General features: G+C 45.1%; 1 pseudogene; it reads right to left on the reverse strand.

Annotated features, from left to right (window-relative positions):
* Nucleotides 1–1,660: 1,660 nt before the first annotated feature.
* The window catches only part of LOC100353232 (uncharacterized), a 36,367-nt pseudogene continuing 17,338 nt past the window's right edge, over nucleotides 1,661–20,689 (reverse strand).

Genomic DNA, 20,689 nt, shown 5'->3' on the forward strand with positions numbered 1-20,689 from the left:
CCAGGCCCCGCGTGTCTGCAGGAACACTGAAGATGGGCCCCCTGGGATCCAGGGAGCACCCATTCCTAGACGCGCAGGCCAGGGCCAAGTGGCTGACCTGGAACATGCTCTTCAGGCATTTTCCCTTGCTGATCCTTGCCCTCTTCCCTTCATTTGTGCTTCTGTTTGGATTTGTTTGTTTGGCTCTTTATAGGACCTAGGACAGTTTTAGCATTGGCTAGAGGGTACTTTTAAAACGAGCTTTGGAGTTCCTTACTTTTCCCTCTGATGAATTGGCTCACCAACAGAACTAGCATGGACACCTTTCCCACTCACCTCCTGCATTTAATAGTCTTCTGCTCACCTCTGGGAAAGCCTCAAGATGTGTTTTTAGAGGAGAAACTTAGAGACTGATATTTAGAGACATAAAGACATACATAGGCCCCTGTACAAAACGCCCAAGTGAGAATAGCGGGACACTCACCTAATGGGGGAGGTTAAGCTTTTTGAGACAGTTACAACTTCCATTTAAATGGAAACCTTTGACTGCCTCCTGCACTACAAATACTCTTGAATACAAATGAAGAAGCATGCTAACGTCTTACTCCACACTTTTGATTCATGGTGACCTCATTAACTGCCAAACAAATTAATCCTAATTATAACCTTTGGAAACATGACTGCATTAATAGGGTGTGGAAGGGAATTACTGATTGACTCTCTCGCTAATGTATTTTGTCACTTAAAACATTGTCAGTGTGGTTGAATGTTTCAAATTCTTTTATAAAAGCACTGAGCAGAGTGGCAGCAAGTAGGAAAAAAAATCGTGACCTAATCACTCTTGGAAAGTGAAGGTATGGGATGCAGCAGGAGCGAGCTTTGTGAATCTGGCAAGATGGGCTTTCTGTAGGCCGATTTGTGTCATGAGCTAAGGAGTTTCCAGGGCAGATATCATCCTAACGGAAAAAAAGAGAACCACGCACAGGCTTGGTCAGAAGAGAGCCAGGGAGGACTGATCATTAATACATGGGGGCATCTGTCGCTTGGATTAGCTTCTAGCCTAGTCCCCCACCCAGTCCCTAGGAGAGGCTGAGCGTGATGAGTGGAAGTGGGCATAACTGCTGCAGAGACCCGTGCGGGGACGTCAGAGTTCACGCTCACTGCTTAGGGAACTCTCCAGGGTAATGAAGGCCGAAAAGAACAAAAGCATGTCCCCCACTCGAACAGCTGTGGCATCTTGTGGGTGCTGGAGCACTTGTGGCCCAGGAGCTGTGGGGGTCAGAGCCTGCCAGAGCAGCAGCTGGGCCCTTCCGAGGCTGCAGTCTCCCTGGACAGATGTCTCAACAGCTGGGAGGAAAGGTAGCCGTAAACATCCGACACGGTTCCATACACCAAGCACGAGGGTTGAGTGGGTAGAGTCAGAAGAACAAAGACAAAAATGAGGCCTGGTAACCAACCTGACTTGTTTCTGAGCTCGCTGGCTGAACTACCCAAAGGTTCTGAGAAACTTGGAGAAAGGCACAGAACTATAGAGATCTAGCAATTTGCAGTAGTAGGTGTTGACAAGAGCTTGTTCAAGGGGGCTTCCCATTTTTTTTCCTGTCCTGATGGGAGAGATTCCTGGTGAGGATCGGAGAGCAAAGGCCAGAGAACCTTGTCACCCCAGCTGCCAGACAACTGGTCACTTGACGACAGAGAAGCCCAGAAGGATGCTACTATTCATGCTGCCCACTAAGTCACTTTCCTAAAGAAGAGGAAAGGCGCTTTGCAACTTCATTCCGTGGAGTCTCTGGCGGTCTAGTTGTGGAGCGGTGAGAGTGTCCATGTTCTGGGTTGAGGTGCCACTGTAAAGATTCCTTTCATTGGGAAATCCAGATAACACTTGGTGTACTTTTTTTTTTTGTAAAGATTTATTTATTTATTTGAAAGTCAGAGTTATACAGAGAGAGAAGAAGAGGCAGAGAGAGAGAGAGAGAAAGAGAAAGAGAGAGAGGCAGAGAGAGAGAGGTGTCTTCCAACTATTGGTTCATCCCCCAGTTGGCTGCATTGGTCAGAGCTGCGCTGATCCAAAGCCAGGAGTCAAGAGCTTCCTCCAGGTTTCCCACACAGGTGCAGGGGCCCAAGGACTTGGGCCATCTTCCACTGCTTTCCCAGGCCATAGCAGAGAACTGGATAGGAAGCAGAGCGGCCAGGACACAAACCGGTGCCCATATGGGATGCTGGCATTGCAGGCGGCAGCTTTTCCTGCTATACCACAGCACCAGCCCCCCACTTAGTGTACTTAAAACATGAGCTACCCTGGCTCTGTGAATTATAAACTGCATTAGGGGAGATGGATGAGAAAAAGAGAGCGTAGGGATAGTCTGCCTTCTCCTGTGGACTAGTAAACCTGCAGGGGCGGGGGGGGGGGGGTTGGCGACAGACACAAAGGCACTTCTAGGCCAGCTCCCCGCGGATGTATAGGATGAGAAATGAACCATCCACTTGACACCTGTCGGGCAGTACAATGGCCCTTGCACTGATTACAACAAGTGCACCCCCTCTGGATGACCAAGAACCTAGGAGACACACAGTCCTCAGGCTGACAACCTCTTGGTGAGGACACGGCTGGAAGGCAGTAAACAGAACCCAAACTCTTATTGCATTTGTGCATGGCACAATTTGTGCATTGTACAGTTCTGTAGGGTAGCCTACAGTAATCCAGTGTGCTCCAAAAGTGGGGCTTCATCAAATGCTCCCATGTTAGGAGTAGGTACACACTGGGGAGGGTGCGTTTTTGGAGGTATGAACCAGAGGCTTGATTTGAACTGCAGCATAACGAATGGGAGGCTGGAGCAGTAGCCTGGGGAATCAGCCCTTCCATCTGGCCAGACGATACATGCACAGCATTGCTTTGTAGCCCCAAACAGCTGCTGGCCATAAAGGACACAAAAGACTCGGAAAAAGAACTTTTTAGAACAAGAAAGTGGCACGCACATACCCGAGGAAAAACTGTGCAGGCAAGGAAGGATCCTGGAACTTGTAGAGGTCATCTTCTTAAGGAAGAGGCCAAGAGGTCCACTAGCTGCTCATAGCCATAAGCAAAGGGCAGCCCCACTTACTGTGTCTGCAGCACTGACCTAGCAGGTGGGTCTGAAAGAAGATGCAGACTTTGACAGAATGAACATAGATACACATGGAGTAGCATACAGAGAAAGCTCTGCCACCGCTGTTGATCAGCTGCACATGAGCATAGGGGGAAGCTGGGAAGAATGGACTTGGCACAGTCACATTTGCATGACTCCAAAGACAGAGCCCCATTTAGGTGGACAGGAGGCTGCCCAGTGAGCCCCCACTAGTTATAGGAGAGGAATAGATGTGTCTCCCACCTAGAACCCTAAACTCTCATGTGTGTCCTGAAGGTAGGTTGGCACAGGCAATGGCACTGCCAACAGGATCTGCAAGGACTGTCCCCAAACTGAAACAGTGGTCACAAGCAGCCACACTCTTGAATCCTTCCACAAGACAGTGTCACAAAAGAGTAATCTCCCTTACTCTACAAAAATCCAGTGTAGTTGGAGTACCCCACTTAGGGATGGTGGATGTGCAGGTTTTTGGTGCCCCATGGTGGTGCTAGTGCTGTTCTGAGCCAGACACCATGGGGGTGACCCCAGGCCTGAGACTTGGTGCGATTAGCAGATGAGGCAGTTCCCATAGAAGCAGCCCAGGCTTGAAGGAGAAGAGTGATCCCAGAACCATGGGGGTGGGGGGAGGCACTGATTTGTGAGCACATGTGAGCTCAGGGACCCCGGATGTGACTACAGTGGGGAAGTGGGGTGGGGTCTTTTCCATGGCAGGAGCCAGGAACACATGAGTGATGATACAGTCTCACTTCTGAGAACCAGATGTTTTCTCTGACACTTGGAACAATAGGTAAAAATTAAAATTACATCCTTCATCAGATATGGTTGGCAATATCCAAAAAGTGCTGAAATTCTTGAGCAACAACCCTAAAATCCAGAGACACGCAGGCTGCTTCACTAGCAGGCCTGCCTGGCCTTGTTTGTTCCTCCACACGCCAAGTTGCTCTTCCTTGGGGAGCTCTGCACTTGCTGTTCTCTCTTTCAGGAATGTTCTCCCTCAGAGCCTTGCAAAGCTGGCTGCTGCTAGCCTTTCAGATCCCAGCTTGAACGCCTGTTCTTTAGAGCGGCTGCCCCTCTCTCTATGGTTCTGCAGCCCCACACTGCGCTCACAGTCCCTCTCACATGCTACAGTTGCATGATGCTAAGGACCTTACCACTCGTTCACAGTATCTTCTTGGAATTTTTAAAAGTACTCATCATTGCCTCTCTAGGTCCAAAAATATTGAATACCAGAGAAGCCAGGATGTTTGTCTGTCTTGTTCTTGGTGCTATGTTCAGGCTTGTAACTGCCTAGCACATTGTAAGCACTCCTTAAGAATTTTGTGAGACAATTAGTTTTCATCTTTTGTGATTAATTTCTCTCTGAATTAAGGGAATTATTCACCAGAGATGAATATGAAAAATGTTGTCCCTGAGGCTGGCACTGTGGTTCAGTGGGTTAATGCCTTGGCCTGAAGCACCAGCATCCCATATGGGCACTGGTTTGAGACCAGTTGCTCCATTTCCAATCCAGCTCTCTGCTATGGCCTGGGAAAGCAGTAGAAGATGGCCCAAGTCCTTGGGCCCCTGCACCTGTGTGGGAGACTTGGGAGAAGCTCCTGGCTCCTGGCTTCAGTTTGGCGCAGCTCCGGGTGTTGCGGCCATCTGGAGAGTGAACCAACAGATGGAAGACCTCTCTCTCTCTCTCTCTGCCTCTTCTTCTTGCTCTGTGTAACTCTGACTTTCAAATAAATAAATAAATCTTTAAAGAAAAAGAAAAATATTGTCCCTACACCTTTTACCTGACACATTTTCCAAGTAAATGAGAACCAGAACTTCTGCCTCAAACTTAGCTTGTCATTCTTGATTTGTTTATATGTGGTGACAGATCATCTTCAAAGTCACATCGCTGACGTCTTCGTCCACAGACACTTTTCACATAGCAGTACTTTAACATTCACTGTGCCAGGACACCATTCTGAATTTGCCTTTTCTAACCTGACGCTGTTAGAACAACACTTCACTAACGACAACGTGTGCCCTGCGAGCGATGTAGATAACTTTTCACTCCACTAACAGCACTAAGATCTCTGCGTACCTTTTGGAAGCCCTAGATCCTCAAAGTTGTGCCTGCTTAAAATATGCTTGTAACAAGAGACTCTTCCAAACAGAATTCAAGTCCTTCGCTGTCTTTCAGGAACTTTGCATCCCCACTGGGATTTCAGCTAATGGGTTCCAGATCCCTTCAGGTGGCTAGTTGGACGTGAAATGAGTTTCTTAGCCGCGCTGCTGAATCATCTTCAGTGGGACATTTTAATAGAACAGGCAGTGCCTGCCGGATGGGATGCATTGCTGCTCAAAGCTGGGACAGAACCCAGCCCCCCCTTTTGAGATTTGCCCCAGGTAGACGATTGTCCTCTTTGGATGAAAATCAGTCTTCTGAACGGTCACATTTTGCTCTTAGAAAACAAAATCATCGGGGTGGGGGGGGTGGCATTTACTCTCCATCAGTTAAGGGGGTGGGGCGGTATCTTTCTTCCCCATTAGGAATACAGCAGAGTGACTCACACTGAAGGGAAGACCAGCCAGTGAGTTTTGGGCACATTTCCTGATGTGTTTGGCACTTTCAGAATTTCTGTTGTTTTTGCTTTTTTATGTAACTTCTCCCCTGGTAAGCAGCATGGGGTATTTCTGAAGTCCATTTACTGCCATTTTGCTGTATTGTCCAACAGATTGTTTCTAGTACCTTCTGATGTGTGGCAGCTGTGTTTTAACAATTCCAAGTGTACCATATGAAAGTAATCAAAGACATTAACACACAAGTGTCTGCAGTTCTGGAGGTATTTCCTGCACGTGCTGCTGCTCGCCCATGCGGGGTTGTACGTAAATGACTTTGTGTTATTCTTTGGTTGAGGGGTTTGGGGCTGTTTTAGCGTGCTGATGTGTTCTCTAAACACACGTGAGCTCGTGACCCGTTAGCCTTGGTGGATCCGTGGTACTGGGGACATAGCTGCCTACTAAGGGCAGCATGCTGAAATCTGCATCCAAGTGCCAGTTTCACAGAGCACAGAATGTATCACACATTAATCTGTGCAAAGTGATCACTCAGATTCCCAAAGGAGGAAATAGTTAAAGTTTAGTGTTTGCTCTGATAGAGTGTACCCTGGGTAGGCTAGTAATGGCTAACGACATAACATCCTAATGTAAGCCGTTATTGGGAAATGTTTCACATACAGTATTTTATTACAGTAAGATTGCACTGTACTTAAAGTAAATATCCCTGGATCCCCTCCAAAGCTGAAGGAATGCTGTTAGGTGCCGGAATCTGCTCATTCAGCAGTTGTGTCTTATAATAAATGAGGGCTTTGGAAAAAAAGGTTGCTTTGTTTATCACAAAAGGTAGCAAGAAGTAAAGAGTCACTTGAAGACAATACACTTTCGAAGTACTTTTTTTTTTGGACAGGTAGAGTTACAGTCAGTGAGAGAGAGAGAGACAGAGAGAAAGGTCTTCCTTCCATTGGTTCACCCCCAAAATGGCTGCCACGGCCAGTGCTGCACCGATCCGAAGCCAGGACCCAGGCGCTTCCTCCTGGTCTCCCATGCGGGTGCAGGGCTCAAGGACTTGGGCCGTCCTCCACTGCCCTCCCAGGCCACAGCAGAGAGCTGGACTGGAAGAGGAACAACCAACCGGGACTAGAACTCAGAGTGCCGGCGCCACAGGTAGAGGATTAGCCTAGTGAGCCGCGGCGCTGGCTTCAAAGTACTTTCAAAGTTTGCCGAAAAGCAATATGTTGTGTCATCTTGAATGAAGGCATAATCAGATGCACATTTTATCACTTCACTGATTGTGAAATCACATATATCATACGAGCAAGCTATCCAAGGATGACGCTTAAAAATTAAAGCTCCAAAGGTGATGGATGCTGTCACAAGTCATATTTTGAGATTTAAGTCCAGCTTATCTCTTCCGCCTCAGCATACTTTGGCGATGTTTCTCAGACAATGTGAACGCTGTCATCATTTCCCTGTGTATCACAGAATTTAGATGGACTTAAATGGTGCATGTATAGGTAACAGTGCAGATGTAGAGAGCACAGCCCACATTCCACTCTAGAGTGCCCGCCTTGGCTCCTCTTCCTAGATGAGGTATTCATTCAAAACACGCTTTAAATAAGAGTTGCTGGGGCCCTGTGGCACGTCACTAAGAGCCCGCGTTTATGTGACTTTCCTTTTCTCTGCAGGGCCTGCACTGACAAAGCCTTAGCGCGCCTGGCCCATGAAGAACTTCCACTCTTAATTAAAATACAGACACCAGGCCGGCGCCACAGCTCACTAGGCTAATCCTCTGCCTTGCGGCGCCGGCACACCGGGTTCTAGTCCTGGTCAGGGCGCCGGATTCTGTCCCGGTTGCCCCTCTTCCAGGCCAGCTCTCTGCTGTGGCCCGGGAGTGCAGTGGAGGATGGCCCAAGTGCTTGGGCCCTGCACCCCATGGGAGACCAGGAGAAGTACCTGGCTCCTGCCATTGGATCAGTGCAGTGTGCCGGCTGCAGCGTGCCAGCCATGGCAGCCATTGGAGGGTGAACCAACGGCAAAGGAAGACCTTTCTCTCTGTCTCTCTCTCTCTCTCTCACTGTTCACTCTGCCTGTCAAAAAATAAAAAAAAAATAATAAAACAAAATACGACACCAATAGCTTTTCATGATTCCCTGAATGCTGTTAAAAGGTGCAGCATAACTGTTAGAGCAGGGGCCCATCACTGGGGACTAGCTCTGAAATTTGGAAGCAACATTTTCCATGCTGCCTCGTCCACGGCCTTCATTTGGCCTCCCACAGGACTTCCCTGGGCACAGAGCCACATTTAAGCTTAACTCCTTGCTGAAGGAATCTCTGGAACACCAAACACCACAAGAGGAGATTTTTCCAATCTGAAAAAAGAAATTGTGCAAACCTCCAACTCTCCTTCTCCAATCCCTGACTCGCTTTCGCATCCACTTGTTCTATCCCTTTTCACAGATAAATATGGAGGAACTGTGAAAGATATAGTTCCCGTCCTTCCCAGAAAATCCTGGATAGGTTGCATGCTGTCCAGCCTCAAGAGAGTACAATTACGGAGCTCCTAGCACTGACGAATGTCAACACTGAAGATTTCTTTTTCACGTAGACTTAATTCCTGTTCCTATCATTGTGCCTGAATGTGATCCAACCAGAAATGCATGCATAGACAAATAACCATTGCTTTGAAAAGGAAGAGTTAAAGACTAGGATAATGTAGCACCCCTGTGGACTACCTCTCCTATTTCTGAGCTTTCACTCTGCCTGTTTTTCTCAAGCAAAAAAAGGTAGAAGCAGTTCCTGAGATGTTACCATTTGGATCAGCTACTTTAATTCACAAATCTTTCTGATGGTGCTTAAAATGGCCACCGTACAGTGCTATACCAGAGGGGTGTGCAAAAATGAAGAAACCACCTCCTTTTGTTCTAGGAGCTCACAGCCATCAGGAAGGTCCAGCCCGTGGGCTATATAAGGCCTGCAGAATCATCTGGCCCAATCCTGCCTAAGCAGCTGCAGTCAGGACTTGTAATTCAATAAATCTGCAGAAGGGAAATGTTTAAGTTCAAAATTCATATGGCCCACACAGGATATAATATAAATATCCAAATAGCCCTTGGCAGAAAATGTCTCCTACCCCTGAGTTATAGGGCCAGGCAGGTAAAGGGAACAACTTCCAGTTATAGGAAGCTGAGCCAAGGTCCTGAGGTGGGAACTTGGGAATCAAGAAGCTGATTTGCCTGAAGATGAAGCTGCATGGAGAGATCATGGGAGGAGAGCCAAGAGGAGAGAGGAGCCAGCAATAGGAGTGAGGCTGCAAAGGAAGTCTGCAAGACTTCCAGGACCAAGCGAGGATGTGAACATTGCTCCTAAGCCACGGAGGGCCACTTGAAGCCTTGGGGGGACGGTGAGTAACATGGTCTGATCTGACATTTCTCTTTCCTGTTTCATGTGGAGGTCTTCAATTTAAAGACTCAGGAATTATTCAGGAGACCTTTATTAGCATTACTAACATCACCCAAATTTTCTGAAGGCCCAGTGGTCCTAAAGCTAACAAAGCCACTACAAAGAGGGAAGAAGCCGCATTAAAAACCTGTATTTTCCACATCAGCAGACAATGTGCAGACTCCAGTCTGGTCTAGTGCAACCTTGGAGTAGGAAAGTCTCCCCTGTGGTGTGCCCCGCCCTCCCGCCACTGCATCTCCGTGTACTCCTTTCCTCTCCTGCCTCACTCTCCACCTGACTTAGCCATTAACTGGCTTAACTAACGCTTTCATTGAGGTAGGTTGCAGGGTATTGTATGAAATTAACATTGAACTAAGCTAACAGCTTCCTCTGGGTATGATTCCTGAAGGAAGACTTTTTAGTTCCTTGACCTTTCTTTTCTGTCCAAAGCAATCTCCACCTGATTGTTTATCCTTGAAATTCCTGAGAACCAAAATCCTTTTAGTGCCATAGTTGGAGTTAAAATTGCAAATAGTCCATGGAGAGGAAAGCTTTGAACTGAATTTATATTAAGACCTGAATGACCAATAATATAGACTAGTGCATGGAACAGGTTCCCAGCGGGAAGTAGGTGGCATGCTCAAATTAGGATCATTGCAGAATTTAATAAAGGAACTATTTACAGAGTTGTGGGGAAGCCTCAAGGGTTAGCACAGCACCCTGGAATAATAAAAGCACAGCTGTTACCGGTCCCCAGCCCAAAAGAAGAAGGGAGAGAGCAGTTACTGGAACCCAAAATGAAACAGTCATGCAGAGAGAGTTGCCACGAGAAAAGCTGAGCCCTTGAAACAAGGGAAACCTCTGATCCAAAGTCACCCTGTAGAGAAAGAGCCTGGAGAGTTAATAAATTCCCTGATCTCACTTTTATGCATTCCTTAGTCTCCCTCCTGGGGTCCCGCCCCTTTGGCTGAACCAAGTTAGAGCTGGGGGGCAAAGAGGCCATGGATGAAGTTCTTTGCCATCCCCTCTGCGTTGAGTGAGCCAGGTGGAAATGAGTGCAAAGTGGTGGGTAAAAGTCACACCCAGCACCAAGATGGAGGGAGAAAGAAAGCCAAAGCAATGACCTTGTAGGGGAGTGAAAGCTGATGAAGAAGGGAATTCATACTTGTCCCTGGGCTTGTATGTATTCAGAGAATTGACCTTTTCTTAGACACGCATGCACACATACACACACCCCTTTCAAAACTCAATCATCTTTCCTTCTGAAGTTGAAGGAAGACCTTCCCAGGTATCTCTCATTCCACCTGCTCCCTCCTGTGAAAAACACTAGCTCAGTGAAATCCAGTTGCTAATGAGAACTTACAGCCTGGGTGTAATTCTCTGTGAGATACGGGACAGCCGTATTGTGTAAGCCAGTTGGAAGTGCACATGAAGAACAGCAGATAGGGCAAACTATTTCTCACTCTTTGTGTAGGACTGCCTTTCAGACCAAACAAAGGCAGACTTCCAGGGAACTCCACAAACTCCTGGCCAACATTTTGGAGATCCTTATTCCTGGTTCTATTCTGGAACGGTGTCTGGAAATTTCCTCTGTGTTCATTTTCAGTTTTCCCAAGGAGTAAGATAGGATGCTTATGTCAGAAGCAATTACATGGGAAAATTCCTTTCTAATGATAAGCATGACTTTGAGGCATGACCACGTGACACACACACAAAAAGAAGTGAAGAAACTTCTCACCTGCCTGTATCGAACCCCTGTTCCTGCTCCGCTCTATACCCCCTCCCTGAAAGATTTGGACAAAAGGAACTAGCAACCTTGTGTCATCCCACTAACTTTACAGAGTTCTTTTTTCTGGTTGGGATTGGACAATGGATTCCTTGATTGATTAGGCTGGTTTCAAAAAACATTTTAATTTTTCTGAAATTGTAACTAAATTATTTTTTGTTCCTAAACTTTGGGTATCCACAAATGCATAAGAGGGTGCTGGCACGAAAAACCATGTATTAACTTCCACAGTGCTTAGTTGTGTCCTGATGCTTCCGGCTCCTGATTTCCAATCAGGTTGCATGGGACTGGCCATCCCAGGCAGTCTCCCGGGGCTTCACATTGAGACTGGCTACTGGGGAAGGTGGCCTGAGTCCATCAACTAGAGCCTCGCCTGCAGCCTCTCCCACTGCCTATCGCTCTTCTGTTTCTCACGTCGGGGCAGGAGGCTCTGAGAGGGGGTGTCTCGGGGGGAACCTTCCAGGAGACGGAGGCACAAGCTGCCAACTTCTTAAAGCTTTGTCTCAGAAGCTCCTGTGTGGCACTTCCTCTTCAGGCCTGTCTGCACCATCAGCCACATCCAAGGGAGAAGGAATTAGACTCTCCCACCCACTTGACGTGAGAAACACTGTGAACCCGCACAGATTTTCCCCTTTGCTTGGTTTTTTTCCTACTTTTGCATTTACTGAGGTCATATTCATTGATTTTTGCACTTGTTGCTCAGCGGTCTGCCTAAGAGAGTGAGCAGGTCCCTGAATCCACAGCGAGAGGGCCAAGCCAACAGTCTTATCCAGGGGCAGGGAAGGTCAAGGCCACAGCTGGGCTCTGGGGTGCCTGAGCCTTTATGCTCTGCTTTTGAACTTCGGGGCATTTCTGTGCCTTCCAATCCTACTCGAGATGAGTGCTAATTGGGGGCTGTTCCATCTCTCTTTTAGCATCTCCTACCTCCTGATTGACTAGCGGAGGGTAACTGAGCTGGCAAATTTTTCTGAAAAATTCAAGAATGCATGTAATAGGTCCAGAAAAATGGACCCTGCTCAGCTGCATGAGCTGCCGGATAAGTGGTCCCTCCTCTTTCAACTGGAGATTAGCTCCCCTCTCTTCTCCAGAGTGTACACACTGACCACTTTTCCTAATCCAAACTCTTGTTACTTACTACCTCTGATGTTGGGCTGGCCACATGCCAATATTCTCATCTTCAACATGACAAGGCAGATGAGAGGTGTTTGAAGATTAAGATATGTAAGGCGTGTGAAAATGCTGCGAGCGGTGGAGCTCCAGGTAGAGGTTAAGTATTTTTCAAGAGAGTTGCCAAAATCAGGGGTCAGCAAACCTTGCCTGAGAAGGGCCAGGTCATAAATATTTTCAGCTTTGTGGGCCATGTGGTCTCTGTCACAGCTACTCAACTCTGCTATTGATGAGAGCAGAGGAGCCATACACAACCTAAGAACGAATAGGCATGGTTAGAATTTGGTCTCAGGCCGCTTGCCAACTGCTGGTCTAAGTTACGATTTCACCTGGGAAAAGAATGGAAAGAAAAGCGAGCATAAGTCAGTTCTTAATAATGTCCTTTATTTATGCTCAGCTATAGTTTAGACACCAGACACAGTGAATTACAAATGCAGGAGATGTGGGGAAATGCTGTTTAATAGTACTAGTCAACCCCAGGCTGCCACTTAGGAAGAGAAAACTGGTGAGAGAAAATACCCTGACAATGGCCTGGGAATAGAATTGGAGACCATGGAAGTTTGGCCTTGGAAAGTGTGCTGTGTTTGAGAAAGGAGGAGTGATAGTCTATTTATTCCAGATAGGAACTGAAAAGATAATGAGAATCTATAGGATCTTCAATGTAATGCTATCCTGAGAGGTACCAATTCCTCGATGAGGTTATTAAACTTGGGAGATGGTTTGAGCGAATGGGTTTCTTGTTCATTGTTTGTTTAGAGAACAGTGAAGAGACTGAGGCCAGGTACCTGAACCACTTGGCGTAGACCTTAAGTATCTTGTCACAATCTTGGAGTGCAAAGGCAAAGAAAATCACACAAAGGTAAGCCTTTGAAACACCCAGAAGTTATAAAGAGGCCTCTGGACTGTCACAAGCCACGGCCATGATGGAACCAGGTGTTGAACCAGATGTCCAGAGGGCGGGGGCCCCAGCTGAAGCCTCTGGCACAAACAGAGTATAGATGTTAACGGTGATTACAGCAATGGTATAAAACATGCCAAATACTTTCTATTAAAATGCTAGTTCAACTTTCTAAAGAGTCTCCACATTCTATTGATTATGTAGTTTAAAAAAAAGAAATATAAATCATTAGCAATGTTATATGGATTTCCTGGGGATTTACCCAAATTTTACTTTTCTGGAATGAAAGTATTTTCTTGAGTGATTAGTTCTTTTTGTGAAAAAGATTCTCATATATCTCATTCCCTGTAACTGCATTTCCAAAAAGCCTGGTGCCAACTTTGGATGGAAAAAAAATAGGAGTTAGTAATTAAGGCTGAGCATATGAAGAAAGAATGTTCATAACAAAAGCCTCCCGCTAACCCGCCTATAGAATATGGACACACAAATGCATGTGGTTCCCTTCTCTGAGAATGAATGGTGTTAAGGTGTTACTTCTGTGTTCAGATATACAAGCATTACTTGGCACACTAGATTTAGTTCTTTCTATAGAATCAGAGTGAGCCACTGCTAATGACCGAAGCAAACGTTACAGGTTGTGTTTATGTAGGGGAAATGCCCTGTGATAGAGAAGAAAGGCTTCTTGCTTGGAAATGAATACTCTATGAACTTAAATGCTGTGAGTTCTTCCCTTGTACCCACAGTTCTGTCTAGATATCTGAGCGCTTAGGTTCCATCATCTGCAATATGGTGATAGCGCCTGTCCTTCATGCATCACCTAACTGTTGGGAGAATTAATTCTTGTGAGAAAAGGGAGGTGGAAAATGCATTGGAAATTGAGAGAGAACCAGAAGTTCTTTCAAACCAGTATTTGAGATGATATTGTAACTACTCATCAAGTAAAACCTGAAAACATATTTAAAATAATAGGATTTAACTATGAATTGAGAGGTACACACATGTTATCAATCTATCCATAAATTATATTGTCATATTCTTTCTCTCAAGCTTCTTCCCCAGCATTACTCACTATCTGCAAACAATAATGAACCAAGAGAAAGCAAAGGCAAGTTGTGCATTGTGTGGCTGACACGGTTGGTCACCTCTCCAGTAGCCACCCATCTCTTCATCCCTTGTATTATTTATATATGCATATGCAGATTCAGTCCTTTATTCCACAGTTCAAGGATAAATACTGATTCTTCAAAGTCAATCATAGTAACCCCACTCCATTCTCTAGTGACTATTTAAGGAGTTGACATGTAAGTCAATTAGAACCAATGGGCACATGGTGATAACAAGCATTTACTGAGCACTTAGTGTATGCCAGATATTTTTGAGACTATTAATCCTAGTCCTAACAACTCTGTAAAGTAGGTTCTATGGCTAAGTTTTACAGCTGAGGAAATGGAGAACTAGAGAGTTGGAAATACTTGCCCAAGAACATAAGTGGAGACAGAATGCAAACCCAGGCAGCATAGCTCAGACCATTATCAAACTCAACACCATTATTCTATACAAAGGGGGAAACTCCTGAAGGCTCTGGGAAACGTTTTCTCAGTAATTAAAAAAAAAAAGTCAGCATGTGGCCTATTTGCTTCTGCTAGATGTCTGATGATTGTGTAATGCCTGGAATAGTGGTAGCCATATTGTGACAATGAGGAAAGCCAAGGTATTGCCCTGAAGACAGCAGAGTGAAAAGATGCAAAAATCCTGGGTCAGTGACTCTGTGTTGAAACATGGCCTTGACAAACTGGAGCCCACCTACTTCAGCACTTCTTATTAGGCGAAATGATGTGTTTTCATCTTTATGGAAGCAATTTTGAACTAGAAGCTTCTGTCATTTGCAGCTAATCTGCTCCCAGCCAAGCTAATTCAGACATGCTGTTAGGTGTGGCGCTTCCAACAAAATGCATGGCATCCTTCTGAAGTAGCGATTTATTACTGCTAGAAATCTATCAGGAACTCCGAACAGGGGTTGGAGGGAGTAGTTTAGACCAAATAATCCAAGATGACTTCTAATACTAAGATGTCAACTTCAGTGAAATTGTGGTTTTACCTACTGAGTAGGATTATTAAGATGTAAAGTATTAAAAATACAGTTGAAAGCTTTTTGGAGAAAATACTGATATTTAGAGGAAAGATGGAGGGGAAGATAAATTCATAGAAATTTAGGCAGGTCCTATGGCTCAGTCAAGGAACTGAGACTAAAAATAACTTGGAGATTCAGGATAAGTCAACTTAATTTTGGTACTTACTTCCTGAATTTCATCCTTAAAGACCAAGCAAGCAAAATTCTTAGCATCTGTGTCAGTTATCTGCATACTTCTCTTTCTCTTTACCTCCAAAATATACTTCCTGATTTCTCTCAAAGCCATCGTTACTTAACTTTGATTCTTCAACTGTACTGGGACTCCACAAGTGGTGACCACTAAAAACTACTTAAGTTGCGAATCCTGCATCCTGTTTTCGGATCTTGATCTACCCTATCCCTCTGTGGCATTCCATACCAACTTTCCTGCCCAGCCCCATTGTCGTGCTGTCTTTCTCTGAACCACTTAAACATTGCCACTTCTGCCAGCCCAGTTCTGTTAGCCAGCCCAGAGCACTCTGCTATCCCCCAGATTCCTTTAACAACCCCCTCCTAAATAGCTTCTGTGTATTTCATAGTCAACTAATGTCCCAAACTGAATTTGCTGTTTTTCCCTAAAAGTCTACCTCTGTCATTCTAATCCCAGTTTCCCATACTGAGAAGAGAGTCACACTGGCTCCTCACCCCATCTCGTATCAGTGCAAACCCCAAAGGCTACCGTGCATTGTCTCTGCTCCACTTCCACTGCCCAACTCCAGATCTTTATCTCTTGCCTAGGCTCCCAGATGGTCTGCTCTCACATTCCATGCCAACGACCAGCATAACAAGTGTGATGCATTAGACCTTTTCACTTTTTCATTCTGGACGATCTCTCATTGCTCAGAATGACTCTTGACTTCAGAATGCTGCCTGTGTTTCTTAAGGCATTACGCATCTTAAGTCTGGTCCCAGCCCACCTGCCAGGCTCATCTCCAGCAGGTCCCTCCCTGAGCCCTGTGGTTCTCGTGTGAGACACTGCCTGGTCTTCCATCTCTCTGCTGTGCCCTCACACCCTTTCTCTGGGTGAATTGTTCCCGTCTCCCTTCACCTGGCAAACTCAGCATGTTTTGTTTTCCCTTGAGCTTCCCCACCACTAGCAATCTTTAGATCACCATCTGTTTCTGTGTCTCCATCAAAGCAAGCTGAAACTAAATGGAAAATGTAAAGTATCCCACCCCCAGCTCTGTGGGAATTCTCAAGTCCCAAGGGCCTAACCACAGCTAAGCCAGGGTGTCCCTTTCTGGGCATCTTTTGATATGAGACCGGAGAGGGCTGTCAGTGAATCTGCCTGCTATTCATTTAGGGGACCAGGGACAAGAGCCTACAAAGAAACAAAGTCAGCCTACCCTTAAACTGTTGTAAAGGGCAGAAGTCAATGGAGCAAATGTTGAAAAAAAATTAATTAGGTATTTATTTTATTCAAAGGGTGGGAAGACAGGAGGGAGGGAGGGTGGAAGAGAGAGAAAGAAAGGGAGAGAGAGAGAGAGAGAGAAATCTTATCTGCTAGTTCATTCCCCAAAAGCCCTCAACAACCCTTAGCTTGGGTATAAAGCTGCAGCTGGGATTCAACCAAGGTCTCCCACGTAGCTGGCAGCAATACAGCTACTGGAACCAACACCTGGATGCTTCCCAGGGCCTGCAATGGCAGGAAGCTGGAATCAGGAACAGGGCTGGGACTGCTTGCCCAGTACCCCTGACATGGGTTGTAGTGGACCCAAAGCAGCATCTTAACCACTAGGCCAAATGCCTACCCCCCGGAAGCGTTTACAAGAAAAAAATTGCAACTCAATATTGTTGTACCTAAATGCTTGTTTAAAGTGTAAGAATCTGAGAAACGTGAGAACCAAGGTAAAAACACCACCTGTATGTTTGTCTTGACAAATTCAAGAAAGGAAGCAAAACTAGACATCAAGACTTTCAGAGTTAAGTCATCCATTAAGAACTAGTGGTAACCCAGAATTGTGGTTTAGTACCAAAGTGAAACATAAACACCAAACTGATTTTGATGAATAAGATATATGAAACATAATAATTTAATAACTGATCAGCATATAAAACAATAGAAGACAGAAGACAATAGAAAACAACAAACATCCACTCTACCTGTCAAAAAAATACAAAACAAAAAATGAAAACAACAAAACAAGATATAAAGACATTAAAATTTGTAATTAAATATTTTTGAAATACATGCCAGTTCAATAAGAAAAATAAACTAGATACAAATGAAAAAGATGATTATTGTTAACTTGGGGTGATTTGATCATTTCTGTAAAAACTCAAATCAAAATTATGAAACTAACAGTCCAGTAAGCTTACTCTATGAGAAATGAATGTGTATGTTAAGTATACAAACTTCAGGAGTTTTTCCCATATATCAGCAATAACACAACTGAAAGATTAAAACATTAGAAAGTAAATGGGGAAATAAACTATAGTCAGTATGATGTTTCCTAACAAAAAAAATATTTTTCCCAAAAGTAAGGGGGATCCTAGGCACACAGAAGTAAGTCACTGAAAAATCATTAGACTAAAACACATACACATATGTATTATTATATATACATATTTATATACTGGAGGAAAACCTCCCAAATTACAAACTATTCCCAAAAACCTGTAAACTGCTCATGAGAAGCATGATGGTCATAGTAGTAGCAGGAAGACAACATTAGAGAAATGGCCGGTGCCGCAGCTCACTAGGCTAATCCTCCGCCTGCGGCGCTGGCACCCTGGGTTCTAGTCCCATTTGGGGCGCTGGTTCTGTCCTGGTTGCTCCTCTTCCAGGCCAGCTCTCTGCTGTGGCCCGGGAAGGCGGTGGAGGATGGCCCAAGTCCTTGGGCCCTGCACCCACATGGGATACCAGGAGAAGCACCTGGCTCCTGGCTTCAAATTGGCACAGTGCACCGGCCGTGGCGGCCATTTGGGGGGTGAACCGGCGGAGGGAAGACCTTTCTCTCTGTTTATCTCTCACTGTCTAACTGTGCCTGTCAAAAAAAAAAAAATTAGAGAAATGTCAGTGTTCCTTAAAAATAACCAGTAAACTTTATGAAATCCACTCAGTATCTTTTTCCTTAAAATTTAAAGATGATCTAAGATTCACATAAAATCCAAATAAAAACACAGGGAGCGAATACTTAGCCTAGCAGTAGCAGTTTGTGCACGAGCCTGCCACACCACAGTGCCCAGGTTCAGTCTGGCTCTGGCGCCTGACTCCAGCTTCCTGCTCTCGCAGGCCCTGGGAGGCAGCAGTGATGGCTCCAGTGACTGCCTTCCTGGCATCCGTGTGCAAGACGTGGGTTGAGTTCCTGCCTCCTGCCTCACCCCAGCCCAGCCCTGGCTGTTATGAGCGTCTGAGCGACTGAGGAGTGAACAGTGGGTGAACTCTCCTCTCTCTCTCTCTCTCTTTCTCTGCCTCTCCCCTCACCACTCTCATTTTCCTCCTCTCCAATAATTTTTATAAAACTTAAAAAAAAAAAAACCAGAAAACACAAAACTTTGGGTGATCAGGGTTTTGAGACGGATTTTACATTAAGATATCAATATGTGTTAACAAACCTACAAGAATTCGAGTATTTCAGCACTGATATCGTACATAAATTCCTCTTGCCTACCATAATCTTGACCTGCTCAAAAGCATGCTTTTCTGCAAAACTTTCTCAGACCAAACAATCTGCCGGTAGTCACTGCCCACCATGTTGGTTCTTCCTTTTGGCCATGGATTCCATGGTCTTGACATTCTAACAACATTTACACATGCGTTTTCTCTAACAGAGTTTAAGTACCTATAATGTTATCATCATTGCTCTAATATATTTATGCCTACAAGACAGAAGCAGTGATTTTCAGTAATTATCAGTGCCAGCGTGCAGTAGGAAATTTAATAACACAGTGCTGCCAAACCATCGAAGTTATGTCCATGGGCCATCAGCTGCAGCAGAACCTGGGAGCTTAGAAATGCAGAGTTGGGGGCCCCATCCTGGATACACAGAACCAGAAATTGCATTTTAATATCATCTTCAGATGTTTCGAATACATATTAAATTCCGAGAACCACTGCCTTAAAGAAATTCATGAAATGAAAATATTTCATAACCTTCCTAAAATAATCAGACATAGTTGGATATCTTCTTATGCTACAAAGTTATTTAAATCTTATGATTCCTTGATAGGCAAACATTAAGTGATACCAAGAATTGCACTAAAGCAATATGGTTTCAGGGACCAGCATTGTAACACAGTGAGTTAAACTGCTGCCTGCAATGCTGGCATCACGTATGAGCACTGGTTTAAGATCCACGTGTGATCTAGCTGCCTGCTAATGTGCCTGGGAAAGCAGCAAAGGATGGCTAAGGTGCTAGGGCCCCTCCCTACTCTATGGAATTCCTGGCTCCTGACTTCAGACTGGCCCAGCACTGACCAGGGTGTCCATCTGGGGAGTAGACCAGCAAATAAACAACCTCTGTTGTCTTTCTGTTTCTATTCTTTTCTCCTTCCCTCCCTCCCTCCCTCTCTCTCTCCTACCTTCCCTGTAACTCTGCCTTTCAAATAAATAAATAAATGAATTTTTAAAAAGAAAGAGCAAGCAAGCAAGGAAGTTAAAAAAAAAAAAAAAAGTGTGGGTCCAAGCACAGATACAGCTAAGGGGAAAGTCAGGCTGTGCGGCGTGCACATGGGGATGATGAAGGCAGCAGTTCTCAGGCTGGAAATGACTTGCTAACTAGTTCACATCTCCTGTAGAGCTTTCCAATTCCTCTGTCCAGCTGGCCTCTCTGCTAAGATTGTGTTCTTCATTGTCACCTGCCTAATCTACATCGTCGAGCTGTCCTGCTCTGATCTCCACTTCAGTTCATTATCTCCTCATGAGTTCCCCATTCCTATCAACCCAGACTTCAGCCAGATCATCCATTAGGATGGAATTTCCCCCAGCATCTCACTGTGCCTCTGTCTGGTTCCCTTGCTATTTCTCCAAGAAATAGAGCAGCACCAGAAACAAAGAAGGTGTTGAGCAATTAAATGGTCAACAAATGGATCTAAGCATGGCACTTTGAACAACCCTTGTTATCTCAGGTCCTTGCTATACCAATTTACAAACCATCACCTCTCCTCAGGAAAGTGTTTATTTTACCTTGGGCGTTCCTTTAAGTCTCTTTTTTTGTGGTGTCCCCACCATCAAAATACCCATCTCACACCTGAACTATCATAGTAAATGCTGACATAGTCTGCTTCTCTAATCTATCTCTGAGTAACTTGTTACCGTCCACTGTTGCCCCCAAGTATTAAATAGAAAGCCTTTATCCTGGCATTCATTTTGTTATAGTCCAAACCCAAGACCTTTCTGTCCTTGTTTCACTTCTCAAAGGGAAATTTTTCTTTTCTTGTTTTTTTTAAGATTTTATTTATTTGTTTATTTGAAAGACACAATGACAGGGAGAGGGAGGGAGGGAGACAGAGATCTTCCATCCATTGGTTTGCTCCTCAAGAGGCCTCAATAGCTGAACCAGGCCAAAGACAAGGGCCACAAACTCCCGCCATGTCTCCCACATAGGTGGCGAGGTTCCATATACTTGGGCCATCTTCTGCGACCTTCCCGG

Source organism: Oryctolagus cuniculus, chromosome 1, assembly GCF_964237555.1.
Source record: "Oryctolagus cuniculus chromosome 1, mOryCun1.1, whole genome shotgun sequence".
NCBI lineage: Eukaryota > Metazoa > Chordata > Mammalia > Lagomorpha > Leporidae > Oryctolagus > Oryctolagus cuniculus.